This window comes from Pieris napi, chromosome W (genome assembly GCF_905475465.1).
Source record: "Pieris napi chromosome W, ilPieNapi1.2, whole genome shotgun sequence".
In the NCBI taxonomy this organism is placed as follows: domain Eukaryota; kingdom Metazoa; phylum Arthropoda; class Insecta; order Lepidoptera; family Pieridae; genus Pieris; species Pieris napi.
In genome coordinates, this window is record NC_062258.1 from 671,217 (window position 1) to 694,385 (window position 23,169).

At 33.4% G+C, this 23,169-nt stretch overlaps 1 long non-coding RNA gene across 3 annotated transcripts in view; it reads left to right on the forward strand.

Moving 5' to 3' along the window:
• The window catches only part of LOC125062029, a 60,928-nt gene extending 38,716 nt beyond the window's left edge, over nt 1–22,212 (forward strand). For all 3 annotated transcript variants that reach the window (XR_007119128.1, XR_007119127.1, XR_007119129.1), the window contains 4 exons: nt 3,223–4,756; nt 9,050–10,583; nt 14,852–16,385; nt 20,679–22,212. This is a non-coding gene — a long non-coding RNA (uncharacterized LOC125062029). The remainder of the gene's footprint in view (nt 1–3,222; nt 4,757–9,049; nt 10,584–14,851; nt 16,386–20,678) is intronic.
• Nucleotides 22,213–23,169: the final 957 nt, after the last annotated feature.

Genomic DNA, 23,169 nt, shown 5'->3' on the forward strand with positions numbered 1-23,169 from the left:
AAATTCTATGTTATGTCTCTCTTGCCAAGACCATTCATTTTCTTTAGACAAAAGCATTCTTAAATTAGAAGTTTTTTCTGACAGATTCTCTATGTATGAGCCTAAGTATGTTACCATACCTAAAAATCTTTGTAATTCTGTGACATTTGTAGGGGGTGGCATACTGCAAATGGCTTTGACTTTGTTTTCATCAACTTTCACACCATCTTTAGAAAAGATGTGTCTTAAGTACTTGCCTTTACTTTTAGATATATTAGACTTTTCTTTATTAAATTTTATTCCTAACTCCCTAGCTCTATCTAAGACTTGTTTTAATCTAAAATCATGTTCTTCTTTTGTTTGACCATAAATTAGGAAATCGTCCATCATAATTTGGACTCCTGAAATGTCACTGAATCTGTTTGTCATGATGGAATGAAACAGTTCTGGAGCTGCATTTATCCCGAAGGGTAGTCTTAGGAATCTATATCTACCTTGAGGTGTGATGAATGTACATAGCTTTGAAGAAGCTTCATCTAATTTAAGCATATAAAAACCTTTGTTTGCGTACCAGAGAGGCTGGATTTAATTTCATCAACAGTTGGAAATTGATAATGAGGACGCACAATGGCTTTATTAAGTTTCCTTGGATCAATGCACAGGCGTAGTTTACCATTCTTTTTTGAGGCAATTACAATTGAGCTAACCCATTTAGTAGGTTCCTCGACTTTGGTTATAATTTGATCTTTTTCTAACATGGCTTATTCTTCTTTTAATTGTTCTAAGAGACTGAATGGACATCTATAGATGGTACAGCATCAGGCTTCATTGACAAATGACATTCGTAATCTTTAAGACAACCTATTCCTGAGAAGAGATCTTTATATTCAACAAGCTGTGATACATTGACAGACTCATGAAATTGGACATTATGGACTCTTTTGACTAATTTTAAATTCTCACAACTGTTGCGACCAATAATATTTCTACAAGGTATATCTATAATGTGGAAATTGACATTGTATACTTTGTTGTTATGTGTGACAGACAGAATGCATTGACCTACTGTAGGTAATACTTCACCGCTAAAGGTTGAAAGTTTGTGATTACTTTTCTTTAAACTACTCAATGACAAATTAAGTTTTTTGTAAGAGTTAAATGATAAAATGTTAGTGTCAGCACCTGTGTCAAGTAAAAAGTCTACATTCTTACTATTTATGGACAAAGTTATATGATAAGGGTTTCTTTGGCTGACAGAAATCTCATTAGTGAAAAGACTATTTAGAAAATAAGTATCAATGGGATTACCCATACTTTTTTCTTCTATGAATCTCACATGTGTGCTGCGGCAACACTTGGCAAAGTGATTCGGCTTGTGGCAGTTGTTACAGATGACTCCCATGGCTGGACATTTTGTACGGTGAACTTGACCACATCTGGAGCAGTTCCTTATACAAAAACATACATATAAAAAAGTAGGTTACATAAGTTATTAGGCAACGGGCGGCGTTATCGCTAACAAGCGATTTCTTCCAGGCAACCCTAGTATGGTAAAATATAGAAAGAAACACATACAGAGGATAAAGTACAAGAAGTGCATAAATAATTTAAAAAAAAAAATCGTAAAATAACATGTAACACTAACTATAACTAAAGTAAACTAAAATCTAAGTTAATCTAAAATCTAAGTTAATAATCTATTTAATATATAAAATTCTCGTGTCACAATAATTGTTTTCCCATACTCCTCCGAAACGGCTTAACCAATTCTTATAAAAAAATTTATGCATATTCAGTAAGTTTGAGAATCGGACAACATCTATTTTTCATCCCCCTAAATGTTAAGGGTGGTCCCACACCTAAATTTTTATTTTTTACACAAAACTTTTTGTTTTATTTTTTTTATGATACAGCATACAAAAATACATACAACCCTTAATTGTCATCCCTCTACGATCAACCCCTATTTTTTATAATAGTAGATAATTATTTTTATTGAACTAAAAAAATGTTTCCTAGAAATTATATACCTACAGTCCAAAACGACGTTTTCCGGGTCAGCTAGTAATAATATTTAAACAAATATGTAAAAGTTAATCCTAGGATTATCGAGTCACAACAGCTATTATATATATGTAGCTAATTACGAGGCAGGAGATAAATGCTCAAAAAGAAGATTTAAAAAAAAAAATTAAAGACAGCTCGTCTGATACCAAGAGGTAAGGAGTTCCAAAGCAGAAGACTGCACAGTAAAGGAAGAGTGATAGAATAAATGTAATATTAAGTAGATTAATAAAATAAAACTGTTATTATTTTTTATTGTATTATTATTTAACATAAAAGATATAAAGCAGTTTTGGTGTAGTGGTATCAGCATGTTATTCTCATCCTTAGGGTCGTAGGTTCGAACCCCGGCTGTTTACCAATGTAATTTCTGTATATTTTTTTAAAAATCGCTCGTACGGTGGTGTATAAAATTGTAAAGAAACCGAGTTGCCATATACACAAAAGTCGGCGGGGTATGTCAGGCACAGAAGGCTCATCTACGTGCCTATTTGATGAACAAAACCAAGGATCACGAAACATACAAAAACCTGAAAAGGTTGTAGCGCCACTTATTTTTTTATAAAGAATAAATCAGAAAAAGAACTTATCAGCCTGTTAATAAAGTGAAACAGTTTCGATTGTAGTTGTACAATATTGATTGATGCATGTAGTAATTTAAACTCGCTAATTGGTTAAAAAGAAACATTGTACCAAAGAAATAATAAACATACAGTTTATTCATAAAAACTAAATCAATTTAATTTAATCACCCTTGTTACTAAAGTACTAATTTGTCTCTTTCTGTCAAATTGTGGTAAAGCTGTGATGAAAAGAGAGATGTGTACTTTAGTCAAAACGATGCAATTAGATATTTTTTGAATTGTCTCTTAGGACGAGTTTTAAATAATTTTACCAGACTGAGATCGCGGACGAACCCTGGTCGAGCCTATAGTGTAGATCCAGTTAAAATTATCTTTTATCTAGAAATTCTTACTACGACTTTCGAAAATACTTCTCACGTAAGTACTTGTCTAAAATACTGAATTGAAATTATGTAATTTTTACTTCACTAAAAATTACTTCATTTTTCTACGGTCCATTTAAAACTCATAATTATTCAACAATAATTTCTTTTTTTGTTTACAATTGTTTATATAATTTGTTTTTATCTGTCTTATATTATTTCTGTTTTCTTAGAAAAAGAGGGGTTTCTTACGTTCGCGTAAAGAAGACGACAGAGGCGTTCAGTAACTCAGTAACTTCCTAGGCGTAGGTGCGACCAGGTCTTCAGCGTATGTGCCGAAGTCTGCCCGAGAGAGGGAACTTGATAGAAGATCAGATGATAGCGATCAGCTTAAATCGTGGGGATCGGCAGATAATATACAGGTACTGTCTGCGTGTTATTGTGTTTAAAAATTAAATTTTGTGTACATGTCTAATCAAATGATACAGTTATAATAATTTTAGTAAAAACAAATATTATGTCTAGGACATTGTCAATACATAATATTTTCTGAAACAACGCCATCTATGAATGTAGTATATGATTAGTTCACGTGTCTTAAATTTCAAAATTAATGGTCCAAACTGGCATCGACAACTTAGTTTATTCGTTTTCCGCTAGATGTCTCTATATCAAATTTCTAAACTTACGTAATATCCAATAGATGTCGCGACTGTTTCTTTTAACTTCGTTTTAACACAGTAAAACTACTTAATATACAAAACAGTGTTTGTTCGAACACTTATAACTCGAGAACGGTAGGATCGATTTGAATGATTTATAGAATAGCAGAATAACTATTAAAACATTGGTTGGTTGAAGAATAACATACGATTCCATCATTTAAGGTTCATTCCGTCGATCCGGTAAACTCTTCCCTCATCTGAACATATTTAATTAAAGATAGTGATGAGATAATGACGTATTTTAGATGTAAAAAATGTAGAATAATGTGAGTAATGAAAGATGATCGATATACCTATTTGGCTGACAAATTTTGTAATGTTGAGAAGCGCAATTTGGTGATAGGGATTCGGCTTTCAACTATTACGTCACGCAATTTTTGGAGATAATTGAGCAACGAGCCGTAACGTTTTACTATACCCAAGTGTATAATAATTGTGTAAATATTATTATTCAGGCAGAATACAGATGTTAATGATAATTGTCATCAGACACTATCAGCATGTGGCAAACACAAACATGTCATGTATTGAAACGTGTATCGTGTTATGGTGGGTGGCCAGGTAAGCGGTTATTAAAATAAGACGACATTACTGTTATTCATAAACATATGTTCAGCCATGACAGGCGGTCCGAGACATACTACAGGAAACGGAAACCCATAGATAATATTAAATCATAGATACGTAACATCTCCCTTATTAAGAAAAGAAAACATGGCATGAAGTGGAACATAGTACGTACGTAAGTATACACTTTTGTTTTTTTTTACATTGACAAAATTCTTACATACTATTAGACTGAAATAATGGTACGGAACATTGACTTGACTGACATTTTCAATTTTGACAGTTCTCACATTGACGTCTACTAAATTGACATAACTGTGTTTTGACAGCTACACAAAACAAAATTAGGTTAAAGACATTAAACAATACATTTACAAACTAAGTACAAATTATGAACTTAATCTAGATTCTAGACTAATTACCAAAATCTTCGGGGCTTTATGATAGCTCTGCCGAATGAAGAATAAGTTGTGTGGTGAGTACGTGTATTTGGTGTATGTGATGTGTTTGTTTTAGATTCTTGGACAGGATTATTTCTACCAGGGGATTGATAATTCGATGGAGAAGACGGCGATACATTGGAAGGGGACGTTGGATCAGTATCTTGTGGAACTGACGGGGATGGAAGTGAACTACTACTAGGAGGGGACTCAGAGGGTGAAAGTTTTGGTTGTAGGATGTGTTGGCGATTACGACGAAAAGTACCTTCCGGGGAGACATCATATACTATATATGATCTAGGCTGTGGACCTATGTCAGAAACAGTACCAGGTGTCCAAATACTGTCTGGCTGTTTCTTGAAGTATATTTTATCACCAATGTTTAGGGAAGACAACGGTTACGGTTACGGCTACTGGTATAATGACACTGTTGTTTTTGAAGACAATGCCATTAATAATGTGTATATCAGTTTTTAAAGGAAAATAAGACCTAAGGATGTCTGGAAGTAATTTTTTATGTTCAGGCCAACCTTCTATGCAACATTTACTTAAGAGTGACAATTCCTTGTCTTGGGAAGTTAGTTCTTGAATAGATTTAAGTTTATTTGGACTAACTGACAGTGATCTAATGACTAAATTGACATGTAAATCTAGGTCAGAATCAAGATCATGTAATGACTGTTCTGGTAAAGCTGCTCTGGACAGAGTATCAGCTACATAAAGATATTTACCTGGTTTGTAAGTTACATTGAGGTCATATGGTTGTAATCTCAGCATTATTCTTTGAAGACGGGGTGGAATGTTGTAAATTGGTTTTTTATAGATACTATTGGTTTGAGGTCTGTTTCAACCAAAGTGTGGCGACCATAGACATATTGGTGAAACTTTGTACAACCAAATAGGATTGCTAATAGCTCTTTCTCAATCTGAGAGTATGACTGTTGACATGAGCTTAATGAAGCTGAAGCATATGCAATGGGGTGTTTATCATGGCAAATCACTGCACCCATGGCATCTTTAGACGAATCAACTGACAGTGTAAAAGGTTTATTTTGATCATAATATGTCAAGACAGGGGCTTTAGTTATAGTCTCTTTTAATACATTAAATTCTATGTTATGTCTCTCTTGCCAAGACCATTCATTTTCTTTAGACAAAAGCATTCTTAAATTAGAAGTTTTTTCTGACAGATTCTCTATGTATGAGCCTAAGTATGTTACCATACCTAAAAATCTTTGTAATTCTGTGACATTTGTAGGGGGTGGCATACTGCAAATGGCTTTGACTTTGTTTTCATCAACTTTCACACCATCTTTAGAAAAGATGTGTCTTAAGTACTTGCCTTTACTTTTAGATATATTAGACTTTTCTTTATTAAATTTTATTCCTAACTCCCTAGCTCTATCTAAGACTTGTTTTAATCTAAAATCATGTTCTTCTTTTGTTTGACCATAAATTAGGAAATCGTCCATCATAATTTGGACTCCTGAAATGTCACTGAATCTGTTTGTCATGATGGAATGAAACAGTTCTGGAGCTGCATTTATCCCGAAGGGTAGTCTTAGGAATCTATATCTACCTTGAGGTGTGATGAATGTACATAGCTTTGAAGAAGCTTCATCTAATTTAAGCATATAAAAACCTTTGTTTGCGTACCAGAGAGGCTGGATTTAATTTCATCAACAGTTGGAAATTGATAATGAGGACGCACAATGGCTTTATTAAGTTTCCTTGGATCAATGCACAGGCGTAGTTTACCATTCTTTTTTGAGGCAATTACAATTGAGCTAACCCATTTAGTAGGTTCCTCGACTTTGGTTATAATTTGATCTTTTTCTAACATGGCTTATTCTTCTTTTAATTGTTCTAAGAGACTGAATGGACATCTATAGATGGTACAGCATCAGGCTTCATTGACAAATGACATTCGTAATCTTTAAGACAACCTATTCCTGAGAAGAGATCTTTATATTCAACAAGCTGTGATACATTGACAGACTCATGAAATTGGACATTATGGACTCTTTTGACTAATTTTAAATTCTCACAACTGTTGCGACCAATAATATTTCTACAAGGTATATCTATAATGTGGAAATTGACATTGTATACTTTGTTGTTATGTGTGACAGACAGAATGCATTGACCTACTGTAGGTAATACTTCACCGCTAAAGGTTGAAAGTTTGTGATTACTTTTCTTTAAACTACTCAATGACAAATTAAGTTTTTTGTAAGAGTTAAATGATAAAATGTTAGTGTCAGCACCTGTGTCAAGTAAAAAGTCTACATTCTTACTATTTATGGACAAAGTTATATGATAAGGGTTTCTTTGGCTGACAGAAATCTCATTAGTGAAAAGACTATTTAGAAAATAAGTATCAATGGGATTACCCATACTTTTTTCTTCTATGAATCTCACATGTGTGCTGCGGCAACACTTGGCAAAGTGATTCGGCTTGTGGCAGTTGTTACAGATGACTCCCATGGCTGGACATTTTGTACGGTGAACTTGACCACATCTGGAGCAGTTCCTTATACAAAAACATACATATAAAAAAGTAGGTTACATAAGTTATTAGGCAACGGGCGGCGTTATCGCTAACAAGCGATTTCTTCCAGGCAACCCTAGTATGGTAAAATATAGAAAGAAACACATACAGAGGATAAAGTACAAGAAGTGCATAAATAATTTAAAAAAAAAAATCGTAAAATAACATGTAACACTAACTATAACTAAAGTAAACTAAAATCTAAGTTAATCTAAAATCTAAGTTAATAATCTATTTAATATATAAAATTCTCGTGTCACAATAATTGTTTTCCCATACTCCTCCGAAACGGCTTAACCAATTCTTATAAAAAAATTTATGCATATTCAGTAAGTTTGAGAATCGGACAACATCTATTTTTCATCCCCCTAAATGTTAAGGGTGGTCCCACACCTAAATTTTTATTTTTTACACAAAACTTTTTGTTTTATTTTTTTTATGATACAGCATACAAAAATACATACAACCCTTAATTGTCATCCCTCTACGATCAACCCCTATTTTTTATAATAGTAGATAATTATTTTTATTGAACTAAAAAAATGTTTCCTAGAAATTATATACCTACAGTCCAAAACGACGTTTTCCGGGTCAGCTAGTAATAATATTTAAACAAATATGTAAAAGTTAATCCTAGGATTATCGAGTCACAACAGCTATTATATATATGTAGCTAATTACGAGGCAGGAGATAAATGCTCAAAAAGAAGATTTAAAAAAAAAAATTAAAGACAGCTCGTCTGATACCAAGAGGTAAGGAGTTCCAAAGCAGAAGACTGCACAGTAAAGGAAGAGTGATAGAATAAATGTAATATTAAGTAGATTAATAAAATAAAACTGTTATTATTTTTTATTGTATTATTATTTAACATAAAAGATATAAAGCAGTTTTGGTGTAGTGGTATCAGCATGTTATTCTCATCCTTAGGGTCGTAGGTTCGAACCCCGGCTGTTTACCAATGTAATTTCTGTATATTTTTTTAAAAATCGCTCGTACGGTGGTGTATAAAATTGTAAAGAAACCGAGTTGCCATATACACAAAAGTCGGCGGGGTATGTCAGGCACAGAAGGCTCATCTACGTGCCTATTTGATGAACAAAACCAAGGATCACGAAACATACAAAAACCTGAAAAGGTTGTAGCGCCACTTATTTTTTTATAAAGAATAAATCAGAAAAAGAACTTATCAGCCTGTTAATAAAGTGAAACAGTTTCGATTGTAGTTGTACAATATTGATTGATGCATGTAGTAATTTAAACTCGCTAATTGGTTAAAAAGAAACATTGTACCAAAGAAATAATAAACATACAGTTTATTCATAAAAACTAAATCAATTTAATTTAATCACCCTTGTTACTAAAGTACTAATTTGTCTCTTTCTGTCAAATTGTGGTAAAGCTGTGATGAAAAGAGAGATGTGTACTTTAGTCAAAACGATGCAATTAGATATTTTTTGAATTGTCTCTTAGGACGAGTTTTAAATAATTTTACCAGACTGAGATCGCGGACGAACCCTGGTCGAGCCTATAGTGTAGATCCAGTTAAAATTATCTTTTATCTAGAAATTCTTACTACGACTTTCGAAAATACTTCTCACGTAAGTACTTGTCTAAAATACTGAATTGAAATTATGTAATTTTTACTTCACTAAAAATTACTTCATTTTTCTACGGTCCATTTAAAACTCATAATTATTCAACAATAATTTCTTTTTTTGTTTACAATTGTTTATATAATTTGTTTTTATCTGTCTTATATTATTTCTGTTTTCTTAGAAAAAGAGGGGTTTCTTACGTTCGCGTAAAGAAGACGACAGAGGCGTTCAGTAACTCAGTAACTTCCTAGGCGTAGGTGCGACCAGGTCTTCAGCGTATGTGCCGAAGTCTGCCCGAGAGAGGGAACTTGATAGAAGATCAGATGATAGCGATCAGCTTAAATCGTGGGGATCGGCAGATAATATACAGGTACTGTCTGCGTGTTATTGTGTTTAAAAATTAAATTTTGTGTACATGTCTAATCAAATGATACAGTTATAATAATTTTAGTAAAAACAAATATTATGTCTAGGACATTGTCAATACATAATATTTTCTGAAACAACGCCATCTATGAATGTAGTATATGATTAGTTCACGTGTCTTAAATTTCAAAATTAATGGTCCAAACTGGCATCGACAACTTAGTTTATTCGTTTTCCGCTAGATGTCTCTATATCAAATTTCTAAACTTACGTAATATCCAATAGATGTCGCGACTGTTTCTTTTAACTTCGTTTTAACACAGTAAAACTACTTAATATACAAAACAGTGTTTGTTCGAACACTTATAACTCGAGAACGGTAGGATCGATTTGAATGATTTATAGAATAGCAGAATAACTATTAAAACATTGGTTGGTTGAAGAATAACATACGATTCCATCATTTAAGGTTCATTCCGTCGATCCGGTAAACTCTTCCCTCATCTGAACATATTTAATTAAAGATAGTGATGAGATAATGACGTATTTTAGATGTAAAAAATGTAGAATAATGTGAGTAATGAAAGATGATCGATATACCTATTTGGCTGACAAATTTTGTAATGTTGAGAAGCGCAATTTGGTGATAGGGATTCGGCTTTCAACTATTACGTCACGCAATTTTTGGAGATAATTGAGCAACGAGCCGTAACGTTTTACTATACCCAAGTGTATAATAATTGTGTAAATATTATTATTCAGGCAGAATACAGATGTTAATGATAATTGTCATCAGACACTATCAGCATGTGGCAAACACAAACATGTCATGTATTGAAACGTGTATCGTGTTATGGTGGGTGGCCAGGTAAGCGGTTATTAAAATAAGACGACATTACTGTTATTCATAAACATATGTTCAGCCATGACAGGCGGTCCGAGACATACTACAGGAAACGGAAACCCATAGATAATATTAAATCATAGATACGTAACATCTCCCTAATTAAGAAAAGAAAACATGGCATGAAGTGGAACATAGTACGTACGTAAGTATACACTTTTGTTTTTTTTTACATTGACAAAATTCTTACATACTATTAGACTGAAATAATGGTACGGAACATTGACTTGACTGACATTTTCAATTTTGACAGTTCTCACATTGACGTCTACTAAATTGACATAACTGTGTTTTGACAGCTACACAAAACAAAATTAGGTTAAAGACATTAAACAATACATTTACAAACTAAGTACAAATTATGAACTTAATCTAGATTCTAGACTAATTACCAAAATCTTCGGGGCTTTATGATAGCTCTGCCGAATGAAGAATAAGTTGTGTGGTGAGTACGTGTATTTGGTGTATGTGATGTGTTTGTTTTAGATTCTTGGACAGGATTATTTCTACCAGGGGATTGATAATTCGATGGAGAAGACGGCGATACATTGGAAGGGGACGTTGGATCAGTATCTTGTGGAACTGACGGGGATGGAAGTGAACTACTACTAGGAGGGGACTCAGAGGGTGAAAGTTTTGGTTGTAGGATGTGTTGGCGATTACGACGAAAAGTACCTTCCGGGGAGACATCATATACTATATATGATCTAGGCTGTGGACCTATGTCAGAAACAGTACCAGGTGTCCAAATACTGTCTGGCTGTTTCTTGAAGTATATTTTATCACCAATGTTTAGGGAAGACAACGGTTACGGTTACGGCTACTGGTATAATGACACTGTTGTTTTTGAAGACAATGCCATTAATAATGTGTATATCAGTTTTTAAAGGAAAATAAGACCTAAGGATGTCTGGAAGTAATTTTTTATGTTCAGGCCAACCTTCTATGCAACATTTACTTAAGAGTGACAATTCCTTGTCTTGGGAAGTTAGTTCTTGAATAGATTTAAGTTTATTTGGACTAACTGACAGTGATCTAATGACTAAATTGACATGTAAATCTAGGTCAGAATCAAGATCATGTAATGACTGTTCTGGTAAAGCTGCTCTGGACAGAGTATCAGCTACATAAAGATATTTACCTGGTTTGTAAGTTACATTGAGGTCATATGGTTGTAATCTCAGCATTATTCTTTGAAGACGGGGTGGAATGTTGTAAATTGGTTTTTTATAGATACTATTGGTTTGAGGTCTGTTTCAACCAAAGTGTGGCGACCATAGACATATTGGTGAAACTTTGTACAACCAAATAGGATTGCTAATAGCTCTTTCTCAATCTGAGAGTATGACTGTTGACATGAGCTTAATGAAGCTGAAGCATATGCAATGGGGTGTTTATCATGGCAAATCACTGCACCCATGGCATCTTTAGACGAATCAACTGACAGTGTAAAAGGTTTATTTTGATCATAATATGTCAAGACAGGGGCTTTAGTTATAGTCTCTTTTAATACATTAAATTCTATGTTATGTCTCTCTTGCCAAGACCATTCATTTTCTTTAGACAAAAGCATTCTTAAATTAGAAGTTTTTTCTGACAGATTCTCTATGTATGAGCCTAAGTATGTTACCATACCTAAAAATCTTTGTAATTCTGTGACATTTGTAGGGGGTGGCATACTGCAAATGGCTTTGACTTTGTTTTCATCAACTTTCACACCATCTTTAGAAAAGATGTGTCTTAAGTACTTGCCTTTACTTTTAGATATATTAGACTTTTCTTTATTAAATTTTATTCCTAACTCCCTAGCTCTATCTAAGACTTGTTTTAATCTAAAATCATGTTCTTCTTTTGTTTGACCATAAATTAGGAAATCGTCCATCATAATTTGGACTCCTGAAATGTCACTGAATCTGTTTGTCATGACGGAATGAAACAGTTCTGGAGCTGCATTTATCCCGAAGGGTAGTCTTAGGAATCTATATCTACCTTGAGGTGTGATGAATGTACATAGCTTTGAAGAAGCTTCATCTAATTTAAGCATATAAAAACCTTTGTTTGCGTACCAGAGAGGCTGGATTTAATTTCATCAATAGTTGGAAATTGATAATGAGGACGCACAATGGCTTTATTAAGTTTTCTTGGATCAATGCACAGGCGTAGTTTACCATTCTTTTTTGAGGCAATTACAATTGAGCTAACCCATTTAGTAGGTTCCTCGACTTTGGTTATAATTTGATCTTTTTCTAACATGGCTTATTCTTCTTTTAATTGTTCTAAGAGACTGAATGGACATCTATAGATGGTACAGCATCAGGCTTCATTGACAAATGACATTCGTAATCTTTAAGACAACCTATTCCTGAGAAGAGATCTTTATATTCAACAAGCTGTGATACATTGACAGACTCATGAAATTGGACATTATGGACTCTTTTGACTAATTTTAAATTCTCACAACTGTTGCGACCAATAATATTTCTACAAGGTATATCTATAATGTGGAAATTGACATTGTATACTTTGTTGTTATGTGTGACAGACAGAATGCATTGACCTACTGTAGGTAATACTTCACCGCTAAAGGTTGAAAGTTTGTGATTACTTTTCTTTAAACTACTCAATGACAAATTAAGTTTTTTGTAAGAGTTAAATGATAAAATGTTAGTGTCAGCACCTGTGTCAAGTAAAAAGTCTACATTCTTACTATTTATGGACAAAGTTATATGATAAGGGTTTCTTTGGCTGACAGAAATCTCATTAGTGAAAAGACTATTTAGAAAATAAGTATCAATGGGATTACCCATACTTTTTTCTTCTATGAATCTCACATGTGTGCTGCGGCAACACTTGGCAAAGTGATTCGGCTTGTGGCAGTTGTTACAGATGACTCCCATGGCTGGACATTTTGTACGGTGAACTTGACCACATCTGGAGCAGTTCCTTATACAAAAACATACATATAAAAAAGTAGGTTACATAAGTTATTAGGCAACGGGCGGCGTTATCGCTAACAAGCGATTTCTTCCAGGCAACCCTAGTATGGTAAAATATAGAAAGAAACACATACAGAGGATAAAGTACAAGAAGTGCATAAATAATAACTATATAACTAAATAACTAAAGTAAACTAAAATCTAAGTTAATCTAAAATCTAAGTTAATAATCTATTTAATATATAAAATTCTCGTGTCACACTAATTGTTTTCCCATACTCCTCCGAAACGGCTTAACCAATTCTTATAAAAAATTTTATGCTTAATTAGTAAGTTTGAGAATCGGACAACATCTATTTTTCATCCCCCTAAATGTTAAGGGTGGTCCCACACCTAAATTTTTATTTTTTACACAAAACTTTTTGTTTTATTTTTTTTATGATACAGCATACAAAAATACATACAACCCTTAATTGTCATCCCTCTACGATCAACCCCTATTTTTTATAATAGTAGATAATTATTTTTATTGAACTAAAAAAATGTTTCCTAGAAATTATATACCTACAGTCCAAAACGACGTTTTCCGGGTCAGCTAGTAATAATATTTAAACAAATATGTAAAAGTTAATCCTAGGATTATCGAGTCACAACAGCTATTATATATATGTAGCTAATTACGAGGCAGGAGATAAATGCTCAAAAAGAAGATTTAAAAAAAAAAATTAAAGACAGCTCGTCTGATACCAAGAGGTAAGGAGTTCCAAAGCAGAAGACTGCACAGTAAAGGAAGAGTGATAGAATAAATGTAATATTAAGTAGATTAATAAAATAAAACTGTTATTATTTTTTATTGTATTATTATTTAACATAAAAGATATAAAGCAGTTTTGGTGTAGTGGTATCAGCATGTTATTCTCATCCTTAGGGTCGTAGGTTCGAACCCCGGCTGTTTACCAATGTAATTTCTGTATATTTTTTTAAAAATCGCTCGTACGGTGGTGTATAAAATTGTAAAGAAACCGAGTTGCCATATACACAAAAGTCGGCGGGGTATGTCAGGCACAGAAGGCTCATCTACGTGCCTATTTGATGAACAAAACCAAGGATCACGAAACATACAAAAACCTGAAAAGGTTGTAGCGCCACTTATTTTTTTATAAAGAATAAATCAGAAAAAGAACTTATCAGCCTGTTAATAAAGTGAAACAGTTTCGATTGTAGTTGTACAATATTGATTGATGCATGTAGTAATTTAAACTCGCTAATTGGTTAAAAAGAAACATTGTACCAAAGAAATAATAAACATACAGTTTATTCATAAAAACTAAATCAATTTAATTTAATCACCCTTGTTACTAAAGTACTAATTTGTCTCTTTCTGTCAAATTGTGGTAAAGCTGTGATGAAAAGAGAGATGTGTACTTTAGTCAAAACGATGCAATTAGATATTTTTTGAATTGTCTCTTAGGACGAGTTTTAAATAATTTTACCAGACTGAGATCGCGGACGAACCCTGGTCGAGCCTATAGTGTAGATCCAGTTAAAATTATCTTTTATCTAGAAATTCTTACTACGACTTTCGAAAATACTTCTCACGTAAGTACTTGTCTAAAATACTGAATTGAAATTATGTAATTTTTACTTCACTAAAAATTACTTCATTTTTCTACGGTCCATTTAAAACTCATAATTATTCAACAATAATTTCTTTTTTTGTTTACAATTGTTTATATAATTTGTTTTTATCTGTCTTATATTATTTCTGTTTTCTTAGAAAAAGAGGGGTTTCTTACGTTCGCGTAAAGAAGACGACAGAGGCGTTCAGTAACTCAGTAACTTCCTAGGCGTAGGTGCGACCAGGTCTTCAGCGTATGTGCCGAAGTCTGCCCGAGAGAGGGAACTTGATAGAAGATCAGATGATAGCGATCAGCTTAAATCGTGGGGATCGGCAGATAATATACAGGTACTGTCTGCGTGTTATTGTGTTTAAAAATTAAATTTTGTGTACATGTCTAATCAAATGATACAGTTATAATAATTTTAGTAAAAACAAATATTATGTCTAGGACATTGTCAATACATAATATTTTCTGAAACAACGCCATCTATGAATGTAGTATATGATTAGTTCACGTGTCTTAAATTTCAAAATTAATGGTCCAAACTGGCATCGACAACTTAGTTTATTCGTTTTCCGCTAGATGTCTCTATATCAAATTTCTAAACTTACGTAATATCCAATAGATGTCGCGACTGTTTCTTTTAACTTCGTTTTAACACAGTAAAACTACTTAATATACAAAACAGTGTTTGTTCGAACACTTATAACTCGAGAACGGTAGGATCGATTTGAATGATTTATAGAATAGCAGAATAACTATTAAAACATTGGTTGGTTGAAGAATAACATACGATTCCATCATTTAAGGTTCATTCCGTCGATCCGGTAAACTCTTCCCTCATCTGAACATATTTAATTAAAGATAGTGATGAGATAATGACGTATTTTAGATGTAAAAAATGTAGAATAATGTGAGTAATGAAAGATGATCGATATACCTATTTGGCTGACAAATTTTGTAATGTTGAGAAGCGCAATTTGGTGATAGGGATTCGGCTTTCAACTATTACGTCACGCAATTTTTGGAGATAATTGAGCAACGCGCCGTAACGTTTTACTATACCCAAGTGTATAATAATTGTGTAAATATTATTATTCAGGCAGAATGCAGATGTTAATGATAATTGTCATCAGACACTATCAGCATGTGGCAAACACAAACATGTCATGTATTGAAACGTGTATCGTGTTATGGTGGGTGGCCAGGTAAGCGGTTATTAAAATAAGACGACATTACTGTTATTCATAAACATATATTCAGCCATGACAGGCGGTCCGAGACATACTACAGGAAACGGAAACCCATAGATAATATTAAATCATAGATACGTAACATCTCCCTTATTAAGAAAAGAAAACATGGCATGAAGTGGAACATAGTACGTACGTAAGTATACACTTTTGTTTTTTTTTACATTGACAAAATTCTTACATACTATTAGACTGAAATAATGGTACGGAACATTGACTTGACTGACATTTTCAATTTTGACAGTTCTCACATTGACGTCTACTAAATTGACATAACTGTGTTTTGACAGCTACACAAAACAAAATTAGGTTAAAGACATTAAACAATACATTTACAAACTAAGTACAAATTATGAACTTAATCTAGATTCTAGACTAATTACCAAAATCTTCGGGGCTTTATGATAGCTCTGCCGAATGAAGAATAAGTTGTGTGGTGAGTACGTGTATTTGGTGTATGTGATGTGTTTGTTTTAGATTCTTGGACAGGATTATTTCTACCAGGGGATTGATAATTCGATGGAGAAGACGGCGATACATTGGAAGGGGACGTTGGATCAGTATCTTGTGGAACTGACGGGGATGGAAGTGAACTACTACTAGGAGGGGACTCAGAGGGTGAAAGTTTTGGTTGTAGGATGTGTTGGCGATTACGACGAAAAGTACCTTCCGGGGAGACATCATATACTATATATGATCTAGGCTGTGGACCTATGTCAGAAACAGTACCAGGTGTCCAAATACTGTCTGGCTGTTTCTTGAAGTATATTTTATCACCAATGTTTAGGGAAGACAACGGTTACGGTTACGGCTACTGGTATAATGACACTGTTGTTTTTGAAGACAATGCCATTAATAATGTGTATATCAGTTTTTAAAGGAAAATAAGACCTATGGATGTCTGGAAGTAATTTTTTATGTTCAGGCCAACCTTCTATGCAACATTTACTTAAGAGTGACAATTCCTTGTCTTGGGAAGTTAGTTCTTGAATAGATTTAAGTTTATTTGGACTAACTGACAGTGATCTAATGACTAAATTGACATGTAAATCTAGGTCAGAATCAAGATCATGTAATGACTGTTCTGGTAAAGCTGCTCTGGACAGAGTATCAGCTACATAAAGATATTTACCTGGTTTGTAAGTTACATTGAGGTCATATGGTTGTAATCTCAGCATTATTCTTTGAAGACGGGGTGGAATGTTGTAAATTGGTTTTTTATAGATACTATTGGTTTGAGGTCTGTTTCAACCAAAGTGTGGCGACCATAGACATATTGGTGAAACTTTGTACAACCAAATAGGATTGCTAATAGCTCTTTCTCAATCTGAGAGTATGACTGTTGACATGAGCTTAATGAAGCTGAAGCATATGCAATGGGGTGTTTATCATGGCAAATCACTGCACCCATGGCATCTTTAGACGAATCAACTGACAGTGTAAAAGGTTTATTTTGATCATAATATGTCAAGACAGGGGCTTTAGTTATAGTCTCTTTTAATACATTAAATTCTATGTTATGTCTCTCTTGCCAAGACCATTCATTTTCTTTAGACAAAAGCATTCTTAAATTAGAAGTTTTTTCTGACAGATTCTCTATGTATGAGCCTAAGTATGTTACCATACCTAAAAATCTTTGTAATTCTGTGACATTTGTAGGGGGTGGCATACTGCAAATGGCTTTGACTTTGTTTTCATCAACTTTCACACCATCTTTAGAAAAGATGTGTCTTAAGTACTTGCCTTTACTTTTAGATATATTAGACTTTTCTTTATTAAATTTTATTCCTAACTCCCTAGCTCTATCTAAGACTTGTTTTAATCTAAAATCATGTTCTTCTTTTGTTTGACCATAAATTAGGAAATCGTCCATCATAATTTGGACTCCTGAAGTGTCACTGAATCTGTTTGTCATGATGGAATGAAACAGTTCTGGAGCTGCATTTATCCCGAAGGGTAGTCTTAGGAATCTATATCTACCTTGAGGTGTGATGAATGTACATAGCTTTGAAGAAGCTTCATCTAATTTAAGCATATAAAAACCTTTGTTTGCGTACCAGAGAGGCTGGATTTAATTTCATCAATAGTTGGAAATTGATAATGAGGACGCACAATGGCTTTATTAAGTTTTCTTGGATCAATGCACAGGCGTAGTTTACCATTCTTTTTTGAGGCAATTACAATTGAGCTAACCCATTTAGTAGGTTCCTCGACTTTGGTTATAATTTGATCTTTTTCTAACATGGCTTATTCTTCTTTTAATTGTTCTAAGAGACTGAATGGACATCTATAGATGGTACAGCATCAGGCTTCATTGACAAATGACATTCGTAATCTTTAAGACAACCTATTCCTGAGAAGAGATCTTTATATTCAACAAGCTGTGATACATTGACAGACTCATGAAATTGGACATTATGGACTCTTTTGACTAATTTTAAATTCTCACAACTGTTGCGACCAATAATATTTCTACAAGGTATATCTATAATGTGGAAATTGACATTGTATACTTTGTTGTTATGTGTGACAGACAGAATGCATTGACCTACTGTAGGTAATACTTCACCGCTAAAGGTTGAAAGTTTGTGATTACTTTTCTTTAAACTACTCAATGACAAATTAAGTTTTTTGTAAGAGTTAAATGATAAAATGTTAGTGTCAGCACCTGTGTCAAGTAAAAAGTCTACATTCTTACTATTTATGGACAAAGTTATATGATAAGGGTTTCTTTGGCTGACAGAAATCTCATTAGTGAAAAGACTATTTAGAAAATAAGTATCAATGGGATTACCCATACTTTTTTCTTCTATGAATCTCACATGTGTGCTGCGGCAACACTTGGCAAAGTGATTCGGCTTGTGGCAGTTGTTACAGATGACTCCCATGGCTGGACATTTTGTACGGTGAACTTGACCACATCTGGAGCAGTTCCTTATACAAAAACATACATATAAAAAAGTAGGTTACATAAGTTATTAGGCAACGGGCGGCGTTATCGCTAACAAGCGATTTCTTCCAGGCAACCCTAGTATGGTAAAATATAGAAAGAAACACATACAGAGGATAAAGTACAAGAAGTGCATAAATAATTTTTAAAAAAAAATCGTAAAATAACATGTAACACTAACTATAACTAAAGTAAACTAAAATCTAAGTTAATCTAAAATCTAAGTTAATAATCTATTTAATATATAAAATTCTCGTGTCACAATAATTGTTTTCCCATACTCCTCCGAAACGGCTTAACCAATTCTTATAAAAAAATTTATGCATATTCAGTAAGTTTGAGAATCGGACAACATCTATTTTTCATCCCCCTAAATGTTAAGGGTGGTCCCACACCTAAATTTTTATTTTTTACACAAAACTTTTTGTTTTATTTTTTTTATGATACAGCATACAAAAATACATACAACCCTTAATTGTCATCCCTCTACGATCAACCCCTATTTTTTATAATAGTAGATAATTATTTTTATTGAACTAAAAAAATGTTTCCTAGAAATTATATACCTACAGTCCAAAACGACGTTTTCCGGGTCAGCTAGTAATAATATTTAAACAAATATGTAAAAGTTAATCCTAGGATTATCGAGTCACAACAGCTATTATATATATGTAGCTAATTACGAGGCAGGAGATAAATGCTCAAAAAGAAGATTTAAAAAAAAAAATTAAAGACAGCTCGTCTGATACCAAGAGGTAAGGAGTTCCAAAGCAGAAGACTGCACAGTAAAGGAAGAGTGATAGAATAAATGTAATATTAAGTAGATTAATAAAATAAAACTGTTATTATTTTTTATTGTATTATTATTTAACATAAAAGATATAAAGCAGTTTTGGTGTAGTGGTATCAGCATGTTATTCTCATCCTTAGGGTCGTAGGTTCGAACCCCGGCTGTTTACCAATGTAATTTCTGTATATTTTTTTAAAAATCGCTCGTACGGTGGTGTATAAAATTGTAAAGAAACCGAGTTGCCATATACACAAAAGTCGGCGGGGTATGTCAGGCACAGAAGGCTCATCTACGTGCCTATTTGATGAACAAAACCAAGGATCACGAAACATACAAAAACCTGAAAAGGTTGTAGCGCCACTTATTTTTTTATAAAGAATAAATCAGAAAAAGAACTTATCAGCCTGTTAATAAAGTGAAACAGTTTCGATTGTAGTTGTACAATATTGATTGATGCATGTAGTAATTTAAACTCGCTAATTGGTTAAAAAGAAACATTGTACCAAAGAAATAATAAACATACAGTTTATTCATAAAAACTAAATCAATTTAATTTAATCACCCTTGTTACTAAAGTACTAATTTGTCTCTTTCTGTCAAATTGTGGTAAAGCTGTGATGAAAAGAGAGATGTGTACTTTAGTCAAAACGATGCAATTAGATATTTTTTGAATTGTCTCTTAGGACGAGTTTTAAATAATTTTACCAGACTGAGATCGCGGACGAACCCTGGTCGAGCCTATAGTGTAGATCCAGTTAAAATTATCTTTTATCTAGAAATTCTTACTACGACTTTCGAAAATACTTCTCACGTAAGTACTTGTCTAAAATACTGAATTGAAATTATGTAATTTTTACTTCACTAAAAATTACTTCATTTTTCTACGGTCCATTTAAAACTCATAATTATTCAACAATAATTTCTTTTTTTGTTTACAATTGTTTATATAATTTGTTTTTATCTGTCTTATATTATTTCTGTTTTCTTAGAAAAAGAGGGGTTTCTTACGTTCGCGTAAAGAAGACGACAGAGGCGTTCAGTAACTCAGTAACTTCCTAGGCGTAGGTGCGACCAGGTCTTCAGCGTATGTGCCGAAGTCTGCCCGAGAGAGGGAACTTGATAGAAGATCAGATGATAGCGATCAGCTTAAATCGTGGGGATCGGCAGATAATATACAGGTACTGTCTGCGTGTTATTGTGTTTAAAAATTAAATTTTGTGTACATGTCTAATCAAATGATACAGTTATAATAATTTTAGTAAAAACAAATATTATGTCTAGGACATTGTCAATACATAATATTTTCTGAAACAACGCCATCTATGAATGTAGTATATGATTAGTTCACGTGTCTTAAATTTCAAAATTAATGGTCCACACTGGCATCGACAACTTAGTTTATTCGTTTTCCGCTAGATGTCTCTATATCAAATTTCTAAACTTACGTAATATCCAATAGATGTCGCGACTGTTTCTTTTAACTTCGTTTTAACACAGTAAAACTACTTAATATACAAAACAGTGTTTGTTCGAACACTTATAACTCGAGAACGGTAGGATCGATTTGAATGATTTATAGAATAGCAGAATAACTATTAAAACATTGGTTGGTTGAAGAATAACATACGATTCCATCATTTAAGGTTCATTCCGTCGATCCGGTAAACTCTTCCCTCATCTGAACATATTTAATTAAAGATAGTGATGAGATAATGACGTATTTTAGATGTAAAAAATGTAGAATAATGTGAGTAATGAAAGATGATCGATATACCTATTTGGCTGACAAATTTTGTAATGTTGAGAAGCGCAATTTGGTGATAGGGATTCGGCTTTCAACTATTACGTCACGCAATTTTTGGAGATAATTGAGCAACGCGCCGTAACGTTTTACTATACCCAAGTGTATAATAATTGTGTAAATATTATTATTCAGGCAGAATGCAGATGTTAATGATAATTGTCATCAGACACTATCAGCATGTGGCAAACACAAACATGTCATGTATTGAAACGTGTATCGTGTTATGGTGGGTGGCCAGGTAAGCGGTTATTAAAATAAGACGACATTACTGTTATTCATAAACATATATTCAGCCATGACAGGCGGTCCGAGACATACTACAGGAAACGGAAACCCATAGATAATATTAAATCATAGATACGTAACATCTCCCTTATTAAGAAAAGAAAACATGGCATGAAGTGGAACATAGTACGTACGTAAGTATACACTTTAGTTTTTTTTTACATTGACAAAATTCTTACATACTATTAGACTGAAATAATGGTACGGAACATTGACTTGACTGACATTTTCAATTTTGACAGTTCTCACATTGACGTCTACTAAATTGACATAACTGTGTTTTGACAGCTACACAAAACAAAATTAGGTTAAAGACATTAAACAATACATTTACAAACTAAGTACAAATTATGAACTTAATCTAGATTCTAGACTAATTACCAAAATCTTCGGGGCTTTATGATAGCTCTGCCGAATGAAGAATAAGTTGTGTGGTGAGTACGTGTATTTGGTGTATGTGATGTGTTTGTTTTAGATTCTTGGACAGGATTATTTCTACCAGGGGATTGATAATTCGATGGAGAAGACGGCGATACATTGGAAGGGGACGTTGGATCAGTATCTTGTGGAACTGACGGGGATGGAAGTGAACTACTACTAGGAGGGGACTCAGAGGGTGAAAGTTTTGGTTGTAGGATGTGTTGGCGATTACGACGAAAAGTACCTTCCGGGGAGACATCATATACTATATATGATCTAGGCTGTGGACCTATGTCAGAAACAGTACCAGGTGTCCAAATACTGTCTGGCTGTTTCTTGAAGTATATTTTATCACCAATGTTTAGGGAAGACAACGGTTACGGTTACGGCTACTGGTATAATGACACTGTTGTTTTTGAAGACAATGCCATTAATAATGTGTATATCAGTTTTTAAAGGAAAATAAGACCTATGAATGTCTGGAAGTAATTTTTTATGTTCAGGCCAACCTTCTATGCAACATTTACTCAAGAGTGACAATTCCTTGTCTTGGGAAGTTAGTTCTTGAATAGATTTAAGTTTATTTGGACTAACTGACAGTGATCTAATGACTAAATTGACATGTAAATCTAGGTCAGAATCAAGATCATGTAATGACTGTTCTGGTAAAGCTGCTCTGGACAGAGTATCAGCTACATAAAGATATTTACCTGGTTTGTAAGTTACATTGAGGTCATATGGTTGTAATCTCAGCATTATTCTTTGAAGACGGGGTGGAATGTTGTAAATTGGTTTTTTATAGATACTATTGGTTTGAGGTCTGTTTCAACCAAAGTGTGGCGACCATAGACATATTGGTGAAACTTTGTACAACCAAATAGGATTGCTAATAGCTCTTTCTCAATCTGAGAGTATGACTGTTGACATGAGCTTAATGAAGCTGAAGCATATGCAATGGGGTGTTTATCATG